Here is an 18,725-nt window from a genome sequence, read left to right as displayed (position 1 = left end):
TCCTTTCTGCTTCCTTGTCTTCACCCTCACTCTCCTGCCCCTCCTCTTCTGTCTGTCTTGTTAGCCAGTGCTCCTGTTGGATGGTACTGCCTGTGAGGTACCAGACTTTAGCGTGAGCTGTCTTGTCCCAAGGACCCAGCCTTCTCTTTCCCTTATTCTGGTCTTTGAACGCAGAATGAGGAAGCAAAGATGGTATTTGCCTTTTGGACAGATGAGCTATACTGCTGACTCATTGCGTTTGAGTTCTAACTCTCAGAGTCCTTGTTGGATCCATGGCTATGAAGCTGGTATTCCTCCTACCCTCTGTCCAGTCAGTGTGCCTTTCTCATGCAAGCCCAGGCCTTGACCGTGCATGCCTCATCTCCTTCCTCTTGTCAGTTTGGGCTGTGTTTTTAGCATGTGGAGCTCATTTGAATCCTGACTCAACCTAGCATTAGCTGTTACTCCTCGATTTATTTGTATCAACAGCACAGTTAACATTTTTGTTTAACTATCTCAGCTCAGGCTTAAAACCGTGAGAGCTAAAGGAAGAGCTTTTGGTCACATCTAAGTTTCAGTGAAACCACCGCTCAGTGCCCTAGAATCTGGGCCCAGCATCAGTTACTGCTAATGTGTCATTTGTCACCAGTGTGGCTTGTGAACACCAATTCCACACCTACTCAAGTGTCTTGTCCTTGTTGGTACTGGCCATTCTGTGCCTGCTGTCTTCTGCCTGGTGGTGGCAGCTGTGCCTATTGCTGAACTTTCGTGGTATGGTTAGGGCTTTCACTGTCCTAGCCCAGGTATCTGTGTCCAGTTCACCTCATTTTTGCTGGTTACTAGTTATCCCAGGGTGATCTGATCAGTCTCTCCACCCTGGAGAGCCCTTCTTCTGTGTCTGGAAATACTACTTTGTGATGCTATCACCAAGCTGGCCAAGCTAGGGCCCCAGGAGACATTCTAAACATTTTTGTTTACTTCTCGTTGTGCAGGTGATTTGGTCTGACATTAGACGTTTGCCCACCTAGGGCCATGTAAGCCACTTGCAGGCTCTGATTTGTTACACCTACACAGCTGTGACAGACTCTGGCTCCAGTCTTCACTCTTAGTCCAGCTTCTTCTAGATCATTACCTACAGTGTCACCAGAAAGCAAACACACACAACAGATCTCGTCACTGGTACTATACCTAGTGCTTTTCTGGCTTCTTGCCCACTGTCCTTGATGGTTGGGCCACCATCATTGGGTTGTTCTGCCAACCAGCCCTACCCTCTAAGTGTCCTGTTGGCAGCTAGCTCTCAGGTAGGCGATATTGACTCAGGCTTTGTTCATCGCCACTTTTTCCAGTCAGTCAACTTCTGCTTTTTCTTCAAGAGTGTCATGATGTTGCCTCTCTTAGGATTCCTTTCCCGGCTTCAGACTGCATTAGGTCTCCCTCACTTAGCTGTCTGTTAGTTAACTTGTTCACGGTGGAGGAACGGCTGTCACTACTTCCTGTTGGTTGGAGGGCTTTCTAGGGCAACAGTGCCAGGCTGATCATTTAGCAGAAACCTTTAGCACATTCTGAGTGCAAGGGCACCTAACCTTTCCAATTAAACTAGACTGAGTGCCCATCAGTTTCTCTTCCCAGCAATACGATACAACTCTGTGACTGTGGTAAACTTTGGTTTACTGGCCTTGGCGCCTAGTAGTAATGGCCAAGACATACTTGACATTGATTAGGCCTTACCCTCATGGGCATTGCAGAGCATCTGTTTCTGAAGCCAGCCTTGGCTTTTTGGACTTCACTATAACTGCTTGGGCATGTGTTTCTCTTGCTGTGTACTACTTAGGGAAGGCTCTGAGCTATAACAAGCAGCCCTTAGATCTCATTAGCTTCACACAATTAATGTTATTATTATTGTTGTTAGTATTAGTATGAGAATTAGTATTTTTAGTATGTCACAGTCTGGGGCAGGAATTCCTCACCTAGTGGCCTCCCATATGGGGACTCAGTGACCCTGGTTACTTTGTGTGCAGTTCTTCCATCTTAGATGTTCAGAGTCCTCCTTGCTGGCTAAGGTGTTGAGAGATGGAGAAGGCTATAGGTGAGCAGATGCAGGGATGGGTATGGGAGGGCCTGAGGCCTCACCTGGATATCACATAATTAATTCTTATGTGCCACTGGGGCAGCTGGACATGGGGGGCAGCAGAAATCCTGGAACATGAACACGAAGAAGCCCCAGTAGCCGGTTGTTGCGGTTCCTAGCTGTGGCCTGTTATTTCTCAGGTATATTCCCAGGCCTCTCAATTTGTTATCTCAACAGAGTTCAAATCCAGGCCCAGGACTGTGTGGGTGCTGCACAGAGGGAAAGGATTTTCCTCCATCATGCCAGGACTCGGAACAGAGTGGCTGTCACTCCAGCAGTACACATGTCACTGACAGGAGATTCAGGGACCTGATGGCACGTTCAGTGATGTGGACAAAACGAAGGGGACTCTCAGGCTGAACTCTGTGGGTTCTTTGCTTCTATTATCTTAAACCCACTCCTTGGTTGGTACCTCCCCCCCCCCCCGCCCTTTGCTTGCCTGGACTCGACTCTTGATCAGCTCCCCTTTGCTCTGTCCAAGTCACAGAATGGGCCATCAGGTCCCTGAATCTCCTGTCAGTGACATGTGTGCCTCTGGAGTGACAGCCACTCTGTTCCGAGTCCTGGCATGATGGAGGAGAATCCTTTCCCTTTGTCCAGCACCCACACAGTCCTGGGCCTGGATTTGAACTCTGTGTTGATGTAACTATTAAGGAAGTAGAGTTGCAGGGAGAACCTTTGCAAAGGCAGAAGAGTCAGCACCCTTTTTGCCTTGAAGAAGACAAGCCTGAAGGGATTCTCTGATCCTTGTGTATATGAGGGACATTGGGGGTGGGAGGAGGGAGGACACCAGAAGCCCGTACCTGTAAGCCAAGGAAAACTAAAACCATGAGTGAAGTCCAAGCGTATCTTCCATTGCCAGGCTGCTTGGTTCACCCTGGGAGCAAGTCAGTTAATCTCTCTCTGCTTCGGGCTCCTCATCTGTGAAATGGTATAATAATAATGCCCAGCTCGGGATGTTGTGAGGATCAAGTAGATGAACATACGCTCAATTGTGGAAAAATGTCTGGCCCGTAGCTACTGTCTAAGTATTGACTGGTGTTCTTATTAACTCCTTCAGAAAGATGGCCCATCTCTAGTGTTGCCTGCTAGGCAAGCAGCCGCTCCTGGTATTTCAAGGCTGCTGTGGATGTGAGGAGCAGGATCTTTCACCGTCCTCAAGTTGCTTGAACTGCTTTTGGGGAAGCCAGCATTCCAGCTGGTAGGGTTTAGTTGAGATGTTTGTTCTGTGTAATTGCAGCGTGGCGGGGTTCCTCGGTGTCTTCATGGAACCAGGTAGACCTGGGGCTAGTCTTCAGCTACAGTTAGTCAGGATGGTGTAAGCGCAGAGCCTGTGCTCCAGACCAACGCTGTTGCTTCTGTGGAGTCTGCTGGGCTGAATGTTGCTTTAGAGTTGAGACAGTCTGAAGCTTTCCCTCATTCTTGGTGAGTCATTTTGCTTTAACCTTGGCTACTGTGCTCTTGGCATTAACCTGATTAGTGCATATGAAGAAAGCCGGGCAAGTGCTGGGTGATTGCATGGTAGGGCATACACAGAACCAGCTCTATGTCTCTGGCCTCTCCTGGTCTTCCTGGCCTGGGGTTAGCCATGCCAAGGGTTGGTGGTGGATCGAGTGCCCTTTGGAGGAATAGGATTTGTTAGTAGGAGGCAATGGCCATACTCTTGAAAAATTGACCAGCAGGTGTTTATTGGGCCCTGCCATGTGTACAGCTGGGGACCAGTATGAGGTACTTGGAATGACATGTAGTTGCACATTTGGGCCCAGAGGTACAGGCACAGGTCTGGATGCACTTGAAGAGTATTTGAGTCTTTGGTGCTACTGGGCTGAGTGTTTTAGGATGCAATACAATTTCATTTCTCAGTAAAGAGCACGTAGCATGAACTTCACCATCTGGATAGTTAAGGATACAGTTTAGCAGTGTTAAGTGTATTCAGGTGTTGTGAAAAACATCACCAGAAAATGTCAATCTTGAAAACCTGAACTCTAAACCATAGCTCACTCTCTCCAGCCCTGGACACTGCGCTGTTGCTTGCTGTTTATAGGAGGGCGACCCCCGCAGGTATCTCAGCCTTGTCCTTTTGTGAGTGGCGTGCTGTCTCACCTCCTGTAATGACCTCAGTTCATCTCTGTCGTGGCATGGGTTGTATGCCGTTGCTCTTAAGGCAGAGCCATGATATTCCCTCCTGTGTGTATAATCACAGGCTGGGGCTTGATCTCTTCTTGACAGACAGTTGGATTATTTTCACCCCTTCACTAGCATATGAACATGGGAGTGAAACATCTCATTTGAGTCCCTGCCTTCAATTCTTCTGGATTCACCTCCAGCAGTGCGCTTGCTGGATCATGGAGGAGTTCTATTTTTGTTTTTGAGGAGCTGCCATATATTTTCCACAGCAGTTGTACCACTTCCCATTCCCACCAACACCGCACAAGGGCTCCAACTTCTCCGTAGCCTCCCCAACACTCCGTTTCTGTCTTTGGATAATAGCAGCTACCTCAATGACTGTGAGGTCGCAGCTTACTGTAGTGTGTTTCCTTGATATTTTGTAATGCTGGATATTTTTCTATCATATTTGAGGAAATGCCTTTTTAAAAGGAAACATTTTGGGGACTGTGAAATGGCTTAGTGGAAGAAGATGCCTGCCCCTAAGGCTCTGGAGTGAATGTGGTGGGAGGGGAGCGCTGACTCCTGCAAGTTGTCCTCTGCCCCCTCTCAATAAATAAACAAATAAATGAATGTAGAATAAGTCAGTGGTTTGGTTTGGTGTTTCAGTCGTGGGCTGAGCCTAGGGTTTTGCGCGTGCTCACGTGTGCTCTGCTGCTGAGCTTCACCCTGTCTCCTTGGTTCATTTAAAGCCAATACTGGGAGATTCTTCCTTCTGGTCCACATTTTCTCGGACTCTGGGGATTGCTTACTGCAAGGCTGGCTGACCCAGTCTGCCCCAGCAGAAATGGAGAGTGAGTGCTTCCTCTCCGAAACCAGAGTTTGAGGTACTCATTCGCTCTGGCGGAAAAACCAGCACCCCTTGGAAACATGATTCCACCCTGCCCTGCTGCTTTGCAGTTTACAGATTTTACACAGAGAGGTTCAGGGTGTGTCTTTTCCCCACTGCTGCTATAACAAATTAGGGCAGACTTAGTTAATAGCATCGGTTCATCATCTTTTACTTCTGGAGGGCTGATGTCTCACATGGGTCCAGAGACCTGAGGCCCCTCAGGATGCTATAGGGGGTGAGTGCATTTTTCATCTTTTCTAGCTTCTGGAAGGTGCAACCTCTCTGTCTGCCAGGCTAGCACAGTAACATCTACTCCCTGTTCTCCTGACCCCTGGTCAGGATCTAGGTGGTTACATCAGGTCCATTTGGACAATCAGGACAGCAACTTGGACATGGACTTCTTTGAGACTGGGAGTTTCTATTCAATACAACAATGGGCCTTGGCCAGCTGAAGGCAGTTGGACAGTAAGGCATCTAATTTTGTACTTTCTATCCTCAGACTCCACCCTGGGTTAATGGAATGGCATCCATGGGTCTGGAGTCCTGGGCTTGAGTGGATTTTCCTTGGCCTAACCAGAGCCTACAGCAAGAGGCTTGCGTTCTCATGGGAGATGGTGGTGAGGGCAGGTGCTCTCCTGGGCCTCACAGTTCTGCCATGCTGAGTCTGCCCCTCGTCCCTAGCTTTCGTTTCTCATCTGGTATCTTCATTATGCTTTCTCTCCTCAGCTCATGGAGCAGTGAAGCTGCCCAGAGCATGTTAAAAAGGAAGACGAGGCTTTGGGAACATGGCTCCTGGGTAGCAGTTAATTAACAGGGAGACAGAGTAGTGGAAAGAAAGATGGCTGGGCACCACGCTTTTGCCTGCCCACTTCCTCCAGGTCCTGCATCGAGTTCCCTGGGTCAAATGAATGAAACTGGCATTACCCTGAGCCACATGCACTTGTGGGTTCTGTGTAACTTACGCAGTGGCTCATGTGAAACTTCAGTTGTGCTCCAGTTCATATCTGATATGGCAAAATATTGCACGCTGCTGACAAGATACAAGTATCTCTGTGCCCGGGGTGGTCTGTAATGAATTATGTATGGGGATTGAGATGGGCTGCTGCTCTAGGGGGTAAGTCTTGTTGCCCAGGGTGTGGCGTTGAGGGAAAGATCTCCTGAGATGCTCTTTGTTTTATTTGGGACAGGTGGTCTGACCCTGCTGTGCAGGGGCTGTGAGGAGTGGCTGCAGGACAACTGGCATCCTGTAGTGTCTGGGAAGGAGGGCATGACTGCAAATTTACCATTGTCAGCTTGGGACAGTGCTGCTGTGGAATAATTATCCTTCAATAAGCAGGCATGAGCACTAATGCAGTGCTCCATATTTGATCCTTATTATATTAAGATGTTCCCTTTTACTGATAAGAACGCTCAGGGTCTAAGAGGGTAAGTTAATTTAGGGAATATCCTGCAGTTGTAAAGTAGAGAGTTGAGACTCGTACTGAGTTGAGTCCATGTAAATGCCCAATTCCCATACACACCTTTCTACTAATGTCACCTGCATTTCCTGAGTTATTCCCCTATCCGAGTCAGGGCTTCTGGATATGGGCTACGGGAGCCTTGGATGAAGGGGGTGAGAAACTGTCACTCACACACCAAGCCATAGTCTGGAGAGGGGATGGCCTCAAACTCAGGTCAGCCGCATTTCAGAAATTCCAGCTGCCTGTAGCTAAACTTCAGGCTAATCTGGCCTTAGCTGCTTTGGCTTCCTGTCCAAATTAAGTCACAGATTGAAAGAGAAATGTCCCTGGATGGGCAATCACCCGTGTGTGTGTGTGTGTGTGTGTGTGTGTGTGTGTGTGTGTGTGTGTGTGTGTGAGAGAGAGAGAGAGAGAGAGAGAGAGAGAGAGAGAGAGAGAGAGAGAGACTATAGGTGACTGTGTAGCTGTGGTCAGTCTTTTCCAGTAGGTTGTGATTCCCTGAGCAGAGACTGTTTTATATAACTGCATCATCCATAGTTCCTGCTGTGAGGGGACCCTGACAGTCACACATGCATTTCTGGGTCCCTTACCCTATACTTTATACTGTGAAGCTACAAACTGGGAGGGGACCGGGTTCTGCTGTAGGTTGTACCTGAGTAGGGGTGGGAGGCTGCAGATGTACTAGGTAGATACGCACAAAATATGGCAAAGGCCATGGACTACACAGACTAGAGTGGCAATGCTCTATGCCTCCACATCCTTCATTGGTGACATGTCTATGTGTGCGCAACTGCCTATGAAGACACATACTCAAGAGCGAGTCTGTGGTCATGGAAGGGCCTTGCCTCATGGGCCCCTTTCTTGAGTGTAAAGGAGCTGCACACTCTTCCCAGCGGGGATCCCTTTCCCCAGCTGTGTGGTCACCACCTTGAATCTGTGGGTTGAGTTTCATAATCCCAGTTGGGCTAAACACTTACCATCGTGAATGTGAGTCCCATGTATAGTTTCATGGAGCACCCTAAATTTTTGTCGTGATGCTTAGGGTGCAGAGTCTGCAGCAGGAACCCCAGGAACCAAAGCTGTGTTGAGTCCTCTGTGCTTCACGAATGGGGACTTCATGGGGGTTCCTTCAGCCACCTACTGTGTGTGGAGTGGGTGGTCTGTATTCCACTTCTTCCTGCTCCTGAGGGAAGTCACCAGGGAGGGCAGGTGAATCAGTCCCGGTGCCATTTAAAGCTGGGTGGGTAGGGGTGTAGATGTTGCTCTCCACTCTCAGAATCCTGCCTTAGAGATTGGGGAACACCCTGGGAAGTGTCTGCCTGACATAGCAGAGACTTTGCAGTCAAGTTTATGTCATCATTCAAGGAGGGACTTCAGGGGTGGGTGTGGGTGTGGAGGGGCCTCCGGATCCATCTGGGAAGCTGAGTCCTTTTGACAGCATGTTCCAAACAATAAATTCCTCTGCCACCCACATAAGAATTCTAGAATCTGTGAGTATCAGGAAAGCGTGCAGGACCTTAGAGATCATTTGGTGAACTTATATTTGCTGCTGAGTAACTGCATGCAGGGAGGATGTGACTTTGTTCAAGTCTTATTATGTACTTGTTCAAGGGACTTACTAGGAGAGAGAAGATGAGATCCAGGTATCCAGCTATGCTAAAACATGAACTTAAGAGAGAATGCTCTCCAGGAAGCGGAGATGGCTGGAATCATGTGCACCTCAGTGGAAATATGGGTATGAGTTGCAGGCATTGGATAAGTCCATGTCTTGAGCCTTCCTAGGCTCCTTCCTTGAATCTTCCTTTATTTCTGTAGCCCTGAGCCCCAGAAGCCTTTATCGTCACCGAACAATGCCAGCAGTGCCACAGTGACCTTGGAAGATGCTGCACCAGGCGAAGTGCTCGTGGTGTCTTGAAATGCTTGAGCAGCATGCTGAGGTCTTGGGGCTAACAACTGGCAGTTCAGAGCAGGCCCTGGGGGCTTGCATGATCACCAGCTGTGCCTCTCACCACTACTCATGCTCCTTTTCCTTTGGGGTGGTAGTTGCTGTTATCATTTGCTGGACAATCCCCCTAAGCTCAAGTATTTCCACATGCTATACCTTAGTCTCCACTCTTTGTCATCTTCCTAGAGCAAGACCAGATACACTTTGCCTTACAGGTTATAACCCCCCTGATTATCACGAGGACACAAAGGAGAGGAACACAAACAAGGGGGCAGAGTCACAAGTTAGAGAGCCTGGCAGACGTTACAGGCCTTGTTTTTGCTTTGTGATTTCTCCAAGGACACTCTACTAGGTGGTATCCATTGCCCCAAGCCTTGGCCACACCCAAAGATGAAGGCACATCAAATGTTCCTCTGTCCTAAAAGAAAAAAGATGTTGAAGGAAAGGGACCCCCAATATGCCTGGGTTCAGAAAATGTCAGAAACATTTGAGCAGAAGTCAGAGGACAGCTCAGAGCACAGGGAGGATGGGAGAGATGCATGTAGAGAGAACATTCAGGAATTTCCTGAGTACATGGGATCGCCAGTGTGGGCTTAAGGTGCCAAAGAAGTTGGAGGGTTGGTGGCAGATAAGCCAGCCCTAGCCTGGGTCTCACTGGACAGGGCATCTCTCTGCCTCAGCGTGCTGTCAGTAACAGGAATGATGCTTACAGTCTCCAGACTTGCAGTTGTCAGGATGTAGAACTGAAAAAGCATTCCTTCATCCACCACCATTGAAGGGACTCTGGCCAGCTTGAGTGTGGTGAGCATGGCTCTGACAGGTCTTGTCCTTCTCTCCATACCATCTCCCTTGCTAAAAACCATCAGGTTATATTCCTAAAGCTAGCCTTCAAGGTCTAGTCCCTTATCTGGCCACTTCCTCCTCTTGAGGCTGACTACCAAGGTCCAGCTGTCAAAGTATTGAAGTCCAGTAATCAAAAGCCCCTTTTGGCCCACCTAATTAACATGCCCAATTAAAATTAAACACCTCAACCTAACATACTTTCCCCTTGTTCTTTTATAAACCACCATTTTCCCATGTGCCACGTCTGTCTTTCCTCTGTCCAGAGGCAGTCCTTTGTTCCCCTCCAGGACAGACATCCCTGTCCCCTATCCCTTGTTCCTTTCCCCTTCTCCCTCGTCCTCTATCTCCTGTGTTTGTCTCTTGTTCCTGGCCTTCTGTCTTTCTGGGGCAAATAAATCTCCTTTGTGTTGAGAACTTGGTCTTGGGGGTCCTGGGCCGATACTTTTCCTTTCAGCCTCTTTTTGTACTCTATGTGGGCCAGCTCTGGGAGAGGTGCCAGAGGGGCATAGTGCCCGTGCTGTGGTCTACCCCACAGGTGGTGTTGGGCAAGACTGAAGCTGGGAAGGTACCCAGCCGAGGCTCTGACGTCTGGTGTTTAATGGCGCTTGAGATGTATTTAGACAGGAGTCTGGTTTGACTCACTTGTGAAGGCATGTTTGTGCCTCTGCATGTATGATTTATTGGATATTTGAAAGTAATTTATAACCAAGATTCTTTGCATCCTTCCCTGGCCCCGTGTCACTGCTGAAAGCTCCCAGGAAGCACTTGTGGAGGGCAGATCCTGGGCTCACTTCAGTATTGGTGCAAATTCCCTTGTTATTCCTGCCAGAAGGATGGCTTGGGCATCTTAGAGTGCAAGCTTCTACCTTCTTATTGAGTTATCAGAGTTTTTTGGGCTTACTTACAGAGCATTGGCGAGGGCTACGACAGGAGCTCAGGTGACCTCAAAACAGTAAACTGGCCAGTACATCCTCACATGGATGATGGCTTTCCTGCAGCTGCACAGATGGATGTCCTCATGCTTGTCTTCCTTAGCCTAGTTACTCTAGCCCCTCTCTAAAATCCTATGAGCAATCAGGGCAGAATCTCATTCAACTGGTTAGACTGAGTGGCTAGATGCACAAGTGAATGCCCAGTGACCATTCCTACTCCCTCCTTCTCTGATGGAATGTGTATAATGCTTAGGGATGGAATCCTGTTATATCTGGCTTATTTCACGTATCATAATATTTCCCTTCATCTTGAAGCATGTGTCAGAATATCCTATCCAGGGATGATCAATATTCCAGTGTAGAGCACATTTTGATAACTCATTGCCTGTTGGAATGTTTACTTTCTAATAATTTTGAATGTATGCCCACTAGTCAAATTGCTGGGTCATATAATAATTGAATATTTAATTTTTTGAGGAGCTTCTATCCTGCTTTCCAGTGGCTTGCACCATTCCATACTGCCAACAAGAATGTGTGGTAGTTCTGCTTTTCTGTATTTTTATTAATACCTGATACTTTTTATTGATCATAGACATACTAGTTGTGGTACAGTGCCTCTCTGGCTTTATGGACTTGCATGTCAATTGTGATGAGCCCAGGATGGCTCATCCTTCCCCGCCAACTCTTTACATCCTCTGCTGGGACCTGTCCACTGCCGGGGATGGCTCCCAGCAGTCTTCCTTGCTACCCTTCCCAGATGAATGCCCATGAGTTGCATTTGACTCTTATGCATAGGCTTTCAGGAGGTTGTGAATTCCTATGCCTAGGCTAACAGGAGGCAGTGAGTAGAGTAGCTGGGCACTGCTTTTCCATTGGAAAGAGTCCAACTGTTGTTTGAGAAATGGGATGCTGGGACACTTAGCCCAAGTAATGGGCAGGAGAGGCCTTGGTAGGGTCAGGCTAGTTGTCAAGAAGGTGAGAGCCATATGATGCCTGGCCCAGAGAGCTCTGGAGCCTAAGTGCTGAGACAGAGGACTTCAGGAGTGAGCACAGAGCAGAAGGGAAGGAGCTGGAAGTAGGGTTCAGAGCCCTGAGCTTTTATCTTAGTCTTCCCTACCAAACATGGGGAATGTCTAGAGCTAGACAGTTCTGTATTGGTATGGAGCTTTTTTTTTTTTTACCTGTGGGCTTATTACTGTTGCCTTCCACCTTGTTGTCTGCCTGTTGGCAGGGGTTTTAGAGGTTAACAAGACAAATGAGTGTAACCATTGTAAATGAAGGGAGTGTTATACTTTGCACGTAGCATCATTATTAAATGTACAGTGAATATGAGGCAACAAGGGATTGATGTTTCCTTCTTCCACCTTAGTGAGGATGAGAGACATCCAGGAATAAGACAAGCAGGCCCGTGTGACTCTGTTTCTGTGCATATATTGTTTTCCAGTGTGTGAATGTGAGGGTCAGTGCCCCTCCTCTCTGCCATGCAACCCCAATAGTGAGCCTTTCCTCAATGGACTCCTTGGAAAGGGAGCATCATTTTGTGGGACCTCTGGATCTCTCTGTACTTGTAGTTTCCCCTCACAAACTGACACTTGATCTGTGTGTGTGGAATGCAACGATTTTAAGGAGATGGTGCTTAAACCAAAAGATGTGTGTAGGGAAAATATTTAAAAATGATACAACACTGTTCATGTTTCTCTTCATTGAAAGAAGGTAGTCTTCCTTTGTGTCCTGAGGCTCTCTGTGTGGGTATCTGGAACAGTTCTTATTAATAGCTACTGTTCTTTGGGTAGAATTTTCAGATGCATAATCTCATTTAGTAGTCTTGGTTGTCCTGCAAGGAATGCATTATTAATTCTATTTTTCAGAGCAGTTGACTGAGACCCAGAGAAATATCTATTTACTTGGTACTTTATAGAATCAGGGGCCTGGATGCATGTTATGTGACAAAACTTTCCCTGGAGAGATGTAACACACACGTCTACTCACCCCAGATAGGGAACTGGAACCCACAACAGGCCAAAGTAAGTATACCACAAATGTCCCATTTGGTGAACCAGTGCGTTTTTTGGGGGGTTACTCACAGGCGTATGGGTGAGGGGTTTCTCACAGGAGCAGAAATGACTCAAAGACAGCTGCATCACCAAAGTTTACCCCAGCATGGGTGACAACTGACAAAGCTTGGAACCTAGAGCACAGTGCATAGCCTGGAGGCAGCGAGTATCCTTTCCTGATGCCTTGGGTCTAAAGCTTTTTGGGCAGCTCGTCTGCTTTCTGCTTCTTCCAGGCAACCAGTCTGGTCTCAGAGTCTTTACAGTTTTTCTCTTTATAGAGTCTTCTTTGCAGCTCAGCTTACTTCCTTAGAGGGGCATGCTAAGCTTTTATTGCTTACTCTGGCAAGGAGGGGCCTGGTAAATCTGGTCAGTTTCAGGGACTTCCTGAAGCTATTCTGAGTTGTTTACCCTTCTGCTTAAGGGACTTTCTGCAGGATAGAATGTTTTAATCTTCAGGAAATTTTTTCACAGTAGTGTGAGACCACATAGCTGTGCAACTCGTAGAAAGACACACACCCTTTCTGACATCTGGTTCTGCTTGGACTTCTTCTAAATCTTGTGGTTGGATAGACAGTCCATTTGAGACCTGGTTCAACTAGGTGTTCTGACAGATATAGGAACATGTTTCACCTCTAATGTGCCATCCTGATATTTTTTTCATGGAAATGCATCAGTGGGAGCAAAAACGTCTCTGAACCACATAGAAAGAGAAAGGAAAAGGTCTGGCCTCTTTTCAGCAACCTTTCAACCTTGGTCACCTTCAGCCCGCATCGTTCTGTTCTGGAGAGTCACTGCTGGAAACACCGGGCTGTGTGTCTACAGCCTTGGCTGCGGGTGGCACAAAGTCACTAAGAGTTCATGTAGAGGATGTATGGAACTCCCTGCTCCTCTCTGTGACAGCAGGTAGGTGTTTGCTAGGTGGAACTGTGCCCTTCTAGAGGGGGCTTTTGACAGTGGGACAGGAGTCTGGCACTGGTTTGGCTGTGGTAATTCTGGTGGAATCTGTAGTCTATAAAACAAAATCAGACCTGTCCTCCTTTACCAAAGAATCATTTAAAGTACAGAATTTGGAAAATGTATTAAAACGTGAAAGTTATAAGGGGTTGAACTTTCAGCCATTCTGCCAGGGTTTTGACACTGTCCCTGGACACTAGCTACCCCAACGACTTCCCGTTGACTTTCAGTAGACTCACTGAACTCAATGAAGTTAGGTGTGTTGTCACTAGGTGGTGGTGAAATGGAGGGCTCTCTCTCCTCTGTGCCATGGAAGACATAGAGGAGTGTTTTGCTGCTATTGTGGTTTGCTCTGAGTGATTGAAGCCTGAGATTTAGCTGCATCTGTGAGTTTCCCCCTTCATGCCTGCTGATACCAAGGATGAAGTGGCATTGTGATTAGTGTCTAGGGGGAAAGGTTAACCTTGATCAGGCTTTCCTCCATGGACTCCTTTTCGGGGTTCCTTCTCCTTTGTCATCTTCTTGGCTTGCTATGTGGCAAGGGGTATAGAGAAGGTGTGGTTGCTGTTGGCATGGCCACCTTCTGGTTGGTGTGGCTTTGGGAATGCTCAGCTTCTCCACTGGCCTTCCCTCCTGCCTCTGGTGGGTCAGCAGAGGAAGGTGCTTTATTTATGGCAGCACTGATCTGCTGAGTTGGGGAGATGCTGCAGATGTCCTTGTTCCTTGCTGTCCCTTCATTATGGAGCAGATGTGATGGCTGTGGGCACGGGACTGTCCTCTGTATCTCATCTCTTCTGGAAAAATGAGGAAGAGTTGGGATGCTGCTATATTGTGTTCAGGCAGTTGGGGTGCACAGCTCCAAGGCTGATACACTCAAGGGGAGTTTTCATTTCAATTTCTCCTCCCAGCTTGAGGGGCAGTGTCAGGTTTCTATCTTCCCATTGAAGAAAATTGTTCCACACTCATTTTCTGAGTGTCAGACAGGTAAAGATAGTCATGGCTTTGTTGTCTGTTGGAGCTGAGAATCCTGATGCTTTGGTAGTTTTTTTTTTTTTTTTTTTTTTTTTTTTTTTTTTTTTTTTTTTGCAGGCAGTGGTTATGTTAAGATCGGAAGAGCTACCCATCTATCACATCCAGACCCCTTATTGGTTGCTCCCTTCTTCCTCTTAGAACCAAGTGCTTTCTTATCTCTCTTTCCTACTTCACACCTCAGTCTTCAGTGTGCCCTTCTCTGAGTGCCCAGGAGTACTGTCCAACGTGGTCGTCTCCAGACTTGTGTCAGCTGGAAATTAACTGAAATGAAATTTGGGGCCAAATGTAGATGTAACCAACCGTCTTATTAAATAAGAAACACAGAGCCGATTCAGAGAAGAAAGCCAAGAGGTCAGAGCTAAGAGCCTCACCCTTCCTGATTCAGCGATCCTCTTCAGCCAAGAGAGCTCTCCGAAAAGAGGCCTACTTCCTGTGTGTATGTCTTTATATACTCTAGCTGTTCTGCCTTCTCATTGGTTGTAAACCCAAACATGTGACTGCCTCGTCACTGCCTGTATGTACCACCCTCCAGGTCCTTAAAGGCATGCGCCACCGCCACCACGCGCTTGCTATGGCTCTAATAGCTCTGACCCCCAGGCAACTTTATTAACATACAATTAAAATCACATTTCAGTACAAGTAAAATACCACCACAAAATGGAACTTAAAATGTACTTCCTCAGTTGTACCAGAGACATTTCATGCGCTCCACAGACACATTTGACTGGTAGCCACCATATTGGATAGTTCAAAATGACATTCCATTTTTACTACTTTAAATGTTATAATTAGACCTGGGAATGGTGGCTCATGCCTGTAATCCCAGCATTTGAGTGGCTGGGACTGGAGAATTGCCTTTAGTTTGGGCTATACAGTGAGTTCCAGCCAGGGCCATAGAGTGAGACTCTGCCTCAGAAAACAGAAAACAAAAACCCCAAACCCAAACAACAGCAACAAAGCTGTACTGCATAGCATGTTGCTGTAAGATGACATGTCTCGAGCTGTTGTGGCCATTTTAGGAAGTACTTGATACAGGAATTGAAGGATTTGGAATGAGCCCGGAAAGGCTGTTTGTGGGAGAGGGGAGACAGCCTTAGAATGGACTCGTAGGAGTGATACCCAAGCAGCACTGGAGCAGGTCAAGGGAACTGCATTTGATTAGGAAGCTGGGAAGTCTCAGCCCCTGTGCCCCGCGAGGTTAGGAGGCTGTTGGCAGGACCCCGGCGCTCTGTACCGGTGAGCAGATCCCTCCTCACCAGCTCTGCTTTCCCTTTGGGTCTTGGTTGTTCAGTCTCCAAGCCACATTAGGAATTCTGGCTTCAGGGAGACCAAGCCTTGTCACAGCCCTTGGCCTCTGTACTCCAGGAAGGCAGTAGAAAAAGGTTGGAAGAGCAGCCAAAATAGCCTCTGCTTCACTCCATGCCACAGGGTGACCCTGAAGGCACACTGGATTCATCCGTGGATAAGCCCCTCTGAACTGGCGATGGACAGAATCTTGACTGAGCCAAGATCAGGAGACTGGGTCCTCTCGCTTTCTAGTCACCAGGTTTACACTGGTTCAAGCCAGTGCAGTTCCCGTTTAAGGATGGCTACTGTGCTTTTAGGAGAATATGGGGCCCTTGTCACCATGGGGGACTGACGTATGTAAAATTTGGATGGATGGCTGCAAAGGTCTTGGGTGACTTCTGACACAAAAAGAAGGCCTTTGCTGTGTCCTCAGAGACTCTTGAGTGACCAAGACTCCAGTAGGACATCAGCTTGCAGCCTTTTCCTTCCTGGGTGAACTGCCTTCTGATCTAGAAGTCACTAAGGTGTTCTTCAGGAGTCACCAGCTCTATTTTGGGCAGAAGGCACATGACCACTGAAGGAGACTATGCTGTTGAAGCTCATATCGTTTCCATGTTGGTGGCTCATTGAGGATCCCTTCTTGTTGCCCAGGGATCTTGGGCATCTTTACTCAAGGGTGGCATGGAGGAGGGAGGGGCAGGAATGCTGAAAGCTACTGCTTGGGTTTTGCTTCCTTGGATTAGAGCTTTTATGGCAGAATTGTTTCAAGCCAGGTCTGGAGTATGGAAAGGAACCACTAAACCAAGATTAGAGGGAAGAACATTCTAAGTATGTGCAAATGCACTGTGGCAGACAAGAGTTGGGCACGTTTGAGGGATGAAAGGAGGTCAGTCTGTAATAAGCTCAGGGACATTGGCCTGGGCCAGCATGCACAGGCTTCAAGAACCACGACAGAGAGTTTGGGTTGGAAAATGATTGAAGCAGGAGCCTGACAGGCCTGATTTAGTATTTGTGTTTCCCGAGAGGTCATTGTGACTAGTTATGAGTGAGGCTTGGGTTAGAGACGGGGAAGCCTGGAATGAGAGAAATGTCAGGGATTCCTGCAGCATTCCTGGGCAGGAAATGGATGATGGCCTGGACTAGAGTGGTGGCATAGGAAGTAGAGACCATTAGTCACTTCTCCTTCCTCAGAGCTCCTCCCCATCCATGGAGCAAATGAAAGGACTCAGCACTCAAGGTGGAGATGGACAGACTTCATCAAGTAACCTGTCATGTTTGTCTGTGGTCTATCTCCATGTCAGTTAGCTTTCTGTCACTGTGAAACTACCAGAGGCCACAGCCAAGAGGGAGGAACGGCTTACTTTGACTCACAGGTGTAGAAGAGCCAGTCCACGGCCCATTGGCTCATTGCTTTCAGATCTGTGGGAGGCACTGCATCATGGTCAGGAAGAAGGGCTGGCACAGACCTTTTACCTCATGGTGGCTGGGAAGGAAAAGAACAGGAAGGGGTGGGTTATTACATTCCCTCAAGGACATATCCCCAGTGAGTCAAGTCCCTTTCATCAGATTCCACCTCTTGAAGGTTTTCCCCTTCATGTAATGAAGATGGAGCATATGAGCCTTTAGGGGATACTTACAGTACAAACCGTGACAACATTCTTGCTTATCAGGACATCATTATTGTTATAGTCACTAACAATGGATGTTGAGCATCTGGGGTGGGGAATGAATTTTTTTAAAAAAGCTCACTGTTTCACCACTGGACATATTTCTGACTGGGAGGAAGTGAGGAAGCATGTGTCCATTCCCTGAATGGGACATCTCTCTAGGCCCTTGCAGGGCAGGGTGGTATGAGGCTAAGGGGTCTGTGCTGGGGTCTTGCTATGTCCTTGTCCTTCTGAGAAGAGGCAGCACCTACATGTAGTAGGCATGGATGCTGCTCTTTTCAAGGGAGCCCAGTCACTAGACAGTAATAATTTTTCTTATATCTGGAAGAGGTTGATGCTGTAGAGCTCTTACCTGTTTCCATGTGGTCTAGTCTGTTGAGCTGCTATTCTGGGATTTTCTTGGGCACCAGAGTATCAGTGGGTATAGCCCAGTAAGACTGGAGCCAGATCAGACTTAGCTGGTGGCATTGGTTCAGCTGGCAGCCAGGAAGCAAAGCTTTGAATCAGCCTTATAATTTGAAAATTGGTCTTTGCATTGGGTGGTGATTTTGTGCTAACAAAAACCATCAGAGAAACAATGTGGGCTGCCCTACCTTCGTGGTGTTACTCTGAATTCAGAATCCTTGCTACTTATATGGAAGTTCCCCACTCCTGGGACTCCTGGATAGCTTGTACTTCTCGTTGTCAGTGTCCTTGAGACACTCCTAGAACCTCAGGTCTGCATGGGAAAGTGTCTTGGAGAGTCCAAGGTCACAGTGACCTTAAAGTAGAGCACTCATGGAGACTGACCTTTAGAATACACTTCTTCCTTTCCTGCATGTGGCCATTTATGATGGGAGTGCCTTTCATCACTCAAAGGCTATAGCAGTGTTCTAGGATAGCTGTATTCTTGTCCTATTGTTGACATCCCAACCCCCTTGAACGCTCAGGCCTCTGCTTTCTCCACGTGCTTTCTCCAGATGTATGTTCCAGAGGTATCCTGGTGTTCTGGAAATGGGTCTCAATATAAATAAAGAACCCTGTGGAGTGTGAGGGTGCCCAGGAGTCCATCCAAGAGACTTGGGCATTGGTGGGCCCCCTGGCTTTCTCAGGAAGATCCGGCCTCTTGCTCAAGGTGCCCAGGACCTCTTGCTGGTTTTTACACGAGTGCTTTCCACCTTCTTTTTTTTTTTTTTTTTTTTTTTGGTTTTTCAAGACAGGGTTTCTCTGTGCAGCTTTGCGCCTTTCCTGGGACTCACTTGGTAGCCCAGGCTGGCCTCGAACTCACAGGGATCCGCCTGGCTCTGCCTCCCGAGTGCTGGGATTAAAGGCGTGCGCCACCACCGCCCGGCTCCACCTTCTTCTTAAGAGTCATCCCAAAGCCCTAGCATTGCTTGGTTTGGGAAATGAAGCAACTGATAGGAAAGCAATGAGGGTGACCAACTTAGGGGCCACTGTGATGCATGA

General features: G+C 47.7%; 1 protein-coding gene and 1 non-coding gene across 2 annotated transcripts in view; both read left to right on the top strand.

Moving 5' to 3' along the window:
- The window catches only part of Cacna1c (calcium voltage-gated channel subunit alpha1 C), a 558,454-nt gene that overhangs the window by 32,671 nt on the left and 507,058 nt on the right, over window positions 1-18,725 (top strand). The gene's annotated exons all lie outside the window — the stretch shown is intronic.
- LOC128100217 (small nucleolar RNA SNORA17) lies at window positions 11,304-11,405 on the top strand. Its single transcript, XR_008214731.1, has one exon. It is a non-coding gene; the product is annotated as a small nucleolar RNA SNORA17 (small nucleolar RNA).

The sequence above is a fragment of the Peromyscus californicus genome, unplaced genomic scaffold (assembly GCF_007827085.1).
Source record: "Peromyscus californicus insignis strain IS unplaced genomic scaffold, ASM782708v3 Scaffold_6__1_contigs__length_162567912, whole genome shotgun sequence".
NCBI lineage: Eukaryota > Metazoa > Chordata > Mammalia > Rodentia > Cricetidae > Peromyscus > Peromyscus californicus.
This window is presented reverse-complemented; position numbering and strand designations above follow the sequence as displayed.